This window comes from Bos mutus, chromosome 15 (assembly GCF_027580195.1).
Source record: "Bos mutus isolate GX-2022 chromosome 15, NWIPB_WYAK_1.1, whole genome shotgun sequence".
NCBI classification, from domain to species: domain Eukaryota; kingdom Metazoa; phylum Chordata; class Mammalia; order Artiodactyla; family Bovidae; genus Bos; species Bos mutus.
In genome coordinates this window covers 79,416,985-79,424,626 of record NC_091631.1, presented here as the reverse complement: position 1 = coordinate 79,424,626, position 7,642 = coordinate 79,416,985, and the positions used below count along the sequence as shown (strand labels likewise).

Below are 7,642 nucleotides of genomic sequence, written 5' to 3'. Positions count from 1 at the left end.
CTATAATGCAGTAGGCATAGTTTATTAGTTTATTAACTCAGTATATATTTATTGAGAACTCTAGGTTTTGGAATAATTTCTGACTTTAAATTAGTGAGCAAAGCCAGACATGAACCATAGATCTGATCTTCATGAAACTGAGAATACTGCAGATGATAAAATCATGAGACAATCACACTGGTAATATTAAAACTACAGTTGCCAAATTTCTATGAATTAAAATTATATGCTATTTTGAAAACATATCCTAAAAGGATATGACTTTAAGAGATCAGCCAAGGAATCATTGGAAATATAAAAGGAACAATATAACTAAATCCCTATAATGAAACTGAAAAATAGCAAATTATTAAATATTTTACCAATGGAGAAATAACAAGTAATCTTATGGTACATCTCTCTGTATAACCAAACTAAAAGAAACTGGAAAATAAAGTATTTTAAGTACTGAAAGCAAGTATCTGACTTTCTACATTTATATCCAAATAAATGTTTCTTTGAGAACTGACAAGTGATATTCTCAGATAAGTGAATAGGGAGAGAATCTCACTAAAGAGAACTAAGTAAGGGTTTATAACACAGAGAAGAAAACTAAACTGTAAATTAAGAGTGGGAGCAAAAAGAATTGTGAGTGATATATTTATAATTGTCACTATAATTAAAATTAAAGGAATATTGATATTAAAAAATTATAATTGCAATCAGATACAATATAGATAATATTTAAACTTCATTGTTAAATGATTTATTATTAGTGATGTATTCTATACCTGTAAATAACCATTTATAAGTTAGAAGCAGGATGTATTCACAATTAAAATATTCTCAGTTCATTTTACTATTTAATTAGAAAAGTAGATGTACTGATTAATGAAGACTAAGTTAAGACAAGTATGCATATAATTTACAGGAATTTATTAAAAATAAATAAAAGAATGTGTCATAGATAAACAAAGAGCAAAAAGAATAGAAACTTAAAAATATGATTTAATTCATAGTAGGTAAAGGGGGAAAAAACACATAAAGACAATTTGTGAAAAGCACAAATTAACTTGTTAGAAAATATTCAAAAGTGTCAACCCGCACAATAAAATAAGATATACAATGATTAAAAGGACTCAGGACCTGAAAATAAAAGTTTTGAAATATACATAACAGGCATAACCAACTAAAATCAATGGGGAGCACGGGTATACCTGTGGCGGATTCATTTTGATGTTTGGCAAAACTAATACAATATTGTAAAGTTTAAAAATAAAATAAAATTTAAAAAATAAAAAAAAAAACACTGCCCAATATATGTGAATATCAGAGTTTTAGACTTTATATATCATATAAGAAATAGAAACCATAAATGTTAAAATGAATAACACTAGTTCAGTACTTGACTAGACCTAATCATACAGCCTCAATATATTTTAAAAAATTTTAAAAAAGGCAAACCCACATCATCTTTCTCCATTTTTGCATAGAAAATTCAAACTTTTTTAAGGCTATGGAAGATCTTTAGGAATACATTGCAGTAGATGGAAGTAATAGAACCCTGCTCTGCTCAGTTCTCATCTCCTATAAGCACTTTCAGCATCATAGTCTTCCCCCCAAATGTACCTCAGAGGGGGTGCCAAAGATGGGCAGTAGGGTCCATGACATGGAGAGGTGCAGGATCTGAGTTTCTAAAATATATGAAACAAAAGGACCTGCTGTTAGAGAATAGGAAGCACTGTTCAATACTCTATAATAATCTAAATGGGAACACAATTTGAAAAAAGTAGTTACATGTATATGTATAACTGTGTCCCCTTGCTGTACACCTGAAATTAACACAACATTGTTAACCAACTCTGCTCCAGTATAAAATAAAAATGAAAAAGAAAAATGTTGCATTGCTCGAAGATATTACCTGTTAGTTACTGAAACTGGTGGTCTTTATATGAGTTTGTATTTTGGCTGTGTATTCAAAATAGTTCATAACAAAAAATAAATAAAAGTGAAACCACAAGACTAGTTTTATGATAGGGGTATAAATTGTTTTAAAACATTAACAGAATAATAAAAGTATTAAGCAAGAGAGTTCCAGAAAAACATCTATTTCTGCTTTATTGACTATGCCAAAGCCTTTGACTGTGTGGATCACAATAAACTGTGGAAAATTCTGAAAGAGATGGGAATACCAGACCACCTGATCTACCTCTTGAGAAATTTGTATGCAGGTCAGGAAGCAACAGTTAGAACTGGACATGGAACAACAGACTGGTTCCAAATAGGGAAAGGAATACATCAAGGCTGTATATTGTCACCCTGCTTATTTAACTTCTATGCAGAGTACATCATGAGAAACGCTGGGCTGGAAGAAACACAAGCTGGAATCAAGACTGCCAGGAGAAATATCAATAACCTCAGATATGCAGATGACACCACCCTTATGGCAGAAAGTGAAGAGGAACTCAAAAGCCTCTTGATGAAAGAGAAAGTGGAGAGTGAAAAAGTTGGCTTAAAGCTCAACATTCAGAAAACGAAGATCATGGCATCTGGTCCCATCACTTCATGGGAAATAGATGGGGAAACAGTGGCAGACTTTATTTTTTTTTGGCTCCAAAATCACTGCAGATGGTGACTGCAGCCATGAAATTAAAAGATGCTTACTCCTTGGAAGAAAAGTTATGACCAACCTAGATAGCATATTCAAAAGCAGAGACATTACTTTGCCAACAAAGGTTCGTCTAGTCAAGGCTATGGTTTTTCCTGTGGTCATGTATGGATGTGAGAGTTGGACGGTGAAGAAGGCTGAGCGCCGAAGAACTGATGCTTTTGAACTGTGGTGTTGGAGAAGACTCTTGAGCATCCCTTGGACTGCAAGGAGATCCAACCAGTCCATTCTGAAGGAGATCAGCCCTGGGGTTTCTTTGGAAGGAATGATGCTAAAGCTGAAACTCCAGTACTTTGGCCACCTCATGGGAAGAGTTGACTCATTTGAAAAGACTCTGATGCTGGGAGGGATTGGGGGCAGGAGGAAAAGGGGACGACAGAGGATGAGATGGCTGGATGGCATCACTGACTTGATGGACGTGAGTCTGAGTGAACTCTGGGAGTTGGTGATGGACAGGGAGGCCTGAAGTGCTGTGATTCATGGGATCACAAAGAGTTGGACATGACTGAGCGACTGATCTGATCTGATAGGATATATTACATTTACATAAAAAATCTCATGATCTTCATTCTTATATAATTTGGATAAAAGTAAATAAAAGAAAAATATCAACAGACAATACACATGCATTTTTGACAGGTTCCTGGAAAATAGATTGGAAACCTTAGAAAGCCCTAGAAATCTAACAAAATGTCATTGCCTTAGCATAATTTTTTAATTCTGCCTGGTAAAACTGTGTACCCTTATGGGTAATGTGGACATAATAATCTGCCTTTAATTAATTTTATAGAGCACTGGCAATGATTTTTGGTCTTGTGTTTTAATTTATATATGGTATTTGTTTAATACATTGAGTTACAACTAACTATTTGAAAACATTTTTCCAGGTCTAATACCTGAATTACAAAAAGAAAAACAATAGTTTATAGCCAAAATGATTTAAAGTACTCACTAATTGACCAGAGAATATGGATATGTGATATACAAGTGACCAAAATATCTATCCTATTGGCAAATAATTTCTCTTGAGTCACTCTCCTTATTGCTTTTTTAATAATTCCTCCCCCAAGACATATTCCTGACTAGACCTCAAATCAGAATCTTCTGAGTCTCCTGCACTGCAGGCATTCTTTATTGTTGAGCTAATGGGGAAGCTTCCTATAAATTCTAAAAATAGTGAATCCTTATGTCATACACTTGAAACTTATAAATTATAAATCAATTATAAATTAATTTTTAAAAAGAATGGACATATATAAATAAGCACCAACTAAAAACAATAAAAAGTGCTGTTGAAGATTTATGATTATCAGAAGCAACTTTTAGATTTTAAGTATCAGAGATGGGATAGAAACTATAAATGATATGAGGAATAATACTAGTTTATTACTTGACATAATACAATAATACAAATTCAATATTTAAATAATTATTAAAAGAAAAATTCACAAACCTTTCTCATGTTTTATGTATGAAGTAATAAACATGTGTAGGGATGCTGAAGATCTGAAAAAAACAGAGAAATCAACTAACTTGGCCAAATAGAACCATGTTCTGCTCAACTGCCATCTCTTCTGAGAGTTTTCCAGCACCATAAGATTCCCCAATTTGTATGCCTCAGGAGGAGATGCTAAAGGTGGGTAGTGGGGTCCATGACATGGAGATGTGTGAAAATCCTAAACAAAAGTGTCCTTGTGTAAATGCTTACTGATGATTAGTTATGCATAGTCAAGTGCTCTTTACATTATTTTCTACTTCTGGCTGTGAGCTGTTAATAGCTCATAATAAAAAAAAATACTAAATCAAAACACAGTATCACTTTTAAAGTGAAAAGCATATTGGTAAAACAAGCAAACAAGAGTCAAAATAAATAAGCTTTTTAAAAACCTAAAGGAAATTTGGCATTTCTCTCAAAAGTTTTATGAATGAGGATTCCATTACATCAGTACTAATATCTACATATGTTTCTTAGATTAATAATTTAAGATACCCATTGATCTTCACTGATATATAAGGTGAAAACAGGAAAAACTGACCAAAAGAATCAAAGAAAGAAAAATCTTTCTTCCTGATATGGTTGACAGATTTTGGTAAACAGTTGCAAATTATTAAGCCCTCCATATCAAACAAATTGTCATTGTCTTAGCATTATGAAATTTGAAATTTCATAAATTTCTACCATTATGAGTACTATGAGTAGAATTATCTGACATTTATTAATTTTACAGAAAAATAGCAATGCTTTATGAATTTCAGCATGGTGGATGGTGGTGGTTTAGTCACTGAGTCCTGTCAAACTCTTGAGACCCCATGGACTGTAACCTGCCAGGCTCTTCTGTCCATGGGATTCTCCAGGCAACAATATTGGAGTGGATTGCCATTTTCTTCTCCATTCAAGGTTGTAGTCATTTTAAACACAGTAAAGTAACACAAGCTAATGACTGGACTCATTCTTTCAAGTCTCATAAGTGAGTTACAAAAGAAAAAGACAAGTCAATGAGAAAAAGTGACTTATTAGTAGAAAATTTTCTCTAATTGGTCAGAGAATACATACCTCTGACTAAATGTGTACCTGATTTGACAAACAAATTCTCTTGAAACACTTTCCTTATTGCTCTTTTAACATCTTTGTTCTGAAGGCTGTAGATGAAAGGGTTTAGCATAGGACTCAGAAAGACATAAAAACAGCTGCATGGTCTGTTCTACAGATGCCTCAGAAGGTGGCCTTAGATACATCCAGAACAGTGTCTCATAAAACATAGTGACAACTGTCAGATGAGACCCACAGGTGGAGAAGGCCTTGTGCCTCCCTTCTGGAGAACTCATTTGCAGAATGGCTGTAAAGATGACAATGTAGGAGATGAGGATGATGGTGAGAGAAAACATGAGGCTGGAACCAGCCCCCACGAACATGGCAGTTTCATTGACATAAGTGTCTGAGCAGGCCAGGACTAGGAAAGGTGGGTCAGCACAGTAAAAGTGGTTTATTTCATTGGGTCCACTGAAGGAGGGACGGAGCATCAGGATGGTCTGGGTAAGACCATTTGCAAAGCCATAAATATAAGATGTAGCAACGAGAGAGAGGCAGACACCTCGGGACATCTTGCTGCCATATAACAAGGGTTTGTGGATGGCCATGTAGTGGTCATAAGCCATTGCTTTGAGCATATAGGTATCTCTGAGCACCAAGGAAATGAAAAAGTCAAACTGTATAAAGCAACGGAGGAAGGAAGTGGTTTTTCTCTTGGATAAGAGATTGACCAGCATCTGAGGAGTAACATTGGTGGCATAACAGAGATCTACAAAGGAGAGGTAGCTGAGGAAGAAGTTCATTGGAGTCTGAAGCTTTGAGTCAGTTCTGATTAACAAAATCATGCCTGCATTACCGATGACTGTGATCAGGTAGATGACTAGGAAGACTACAAAAAGGACAGGCTGCAAGTCAGCTCGATCTTCAGTCCAAAGAGGATAAACTCAGTCACCTCTGTGTAATTTTCCTTTAACATTGTGTTTGCTCAGCTTCCAATGATGTCTAAAGTAAATGAAATAAAAATGCATTTTTTTATCATTCTCCATTATTAACATCATTTCATCAATGCCTACTTCTTTCAAACTTCTAAATATATGTGGCATAAAGAAGTTACATAAGGGACTTTTCAGGTTATCCAGTGGTTAGAACTTCATTTTGCAATGCAGGGAACAAAGATTTGATCCCCTTTTAGGGAGCTATGATCCCACATGCCTCACGGCCAGAAAAACAAAACATAAAACAGAAGCAATGTTATAAGAAATTCAGTAGTCTTTAAAAATGTTTCTCATCAAATTTGTCTTTAAATATCCAGAAATAATGTAGTAGATGCTTCAATATTTAACTTAATATAGGATACATTTACATAGTTTCAAATACTTTTCTGCAAGTCTTTTCATAGTTGAGAAGCTTAGATCTTTTCTACAAATCATTACCATGGATTGGTCACTTACAATCCCTTTAAATATATGATTTATATTTATATTCTTTAAAACTATGATTTTTTGTTTTCAGAATAATTCTGATGTAGTGTCTAAAGTGTCAAAAATTGAAATTCATTGTTTTTTTCCCCACAGGTGAATGATTTAGGGAAATAGAACAAATAGATCTTTATAAAATCGGTGTCTGTCTACCTGCCACTCTAACCTCAAGGTTATTTTCTAGGTAGTCCCTCACACTGCATTGCATGTTCATTTTATGCACCCTTGCCTACCTCAGGTGGCCCTCACATGACCAGATCTTACTTCAGTTAGATATCCCAGGCTATCCTTAGCTTTGTATATTTCAGCCAATTATTTAGGGCAATAATTGGCTCATGGGAAAAAATTTAATCAGTGTTTTTGTATAAATACAGGTAAAAATACAGTACATAAACAATACATGATTATTTTTATATATCCACATTTATCAGTGGTATTAAATATTAAAAGAAGGAATAATTGGGGTAAAATAACATATTAAAAATTTCTTCTTGAGAAGAAGACAATTTTTTAAAGAGTGATTGACAGACCCATCCCCAAACCATAATAATTTTGTTGTAATTTTACCTCATTTTAACTCTAAGAAAATAAAAATAAACTGTATGATAGGGATTCAATTTGAGTCTGTAGAGGTCATACTGTTAATAATAACCATATTATCTATAAAACTGAGACAGTATGTAAGAAATCATAAAGTGCATTTCTCATCTTTAGTACATGATAAAGGAGACTATCTCCTTGGAAGAAAAATCTATGACGATCCTAGATAGCATATTAAAAAGCAGAGATATTACTTTGCTGACAAATGTCTGTCTAATCCAAGCTGTGGTTTTTCCAGTAATCAGGTATGGATGTAAGAACTGGACCATAAAGAAAGCTAAGCACCTAAGAATTGATGTTTTTGAAATGTGGTGTTGGAGAAGACTCTTGAGAGTCCCTTGGACTGCAAGGAGATCCAACCAGTTCATCTTAAAAGAAATCAGTCAT

At 34.0% G+C, this 7,642-nt stretch overlaps 1 pseudogene; it reads right to left on the bottom strand.

The window, feature by feature from the left end:
* Window positions 1-3,508: 3,508 nt before the first annotated feature.
* On the bottom strand, window positions 3,509-6,153 carry LOC102268400 (olfactory receptor 5M5-like; annotated as a pseudogene).
* Between the last annotated feature and the right edge of the window lie 1,489 nt (window positions 6,154-7,642).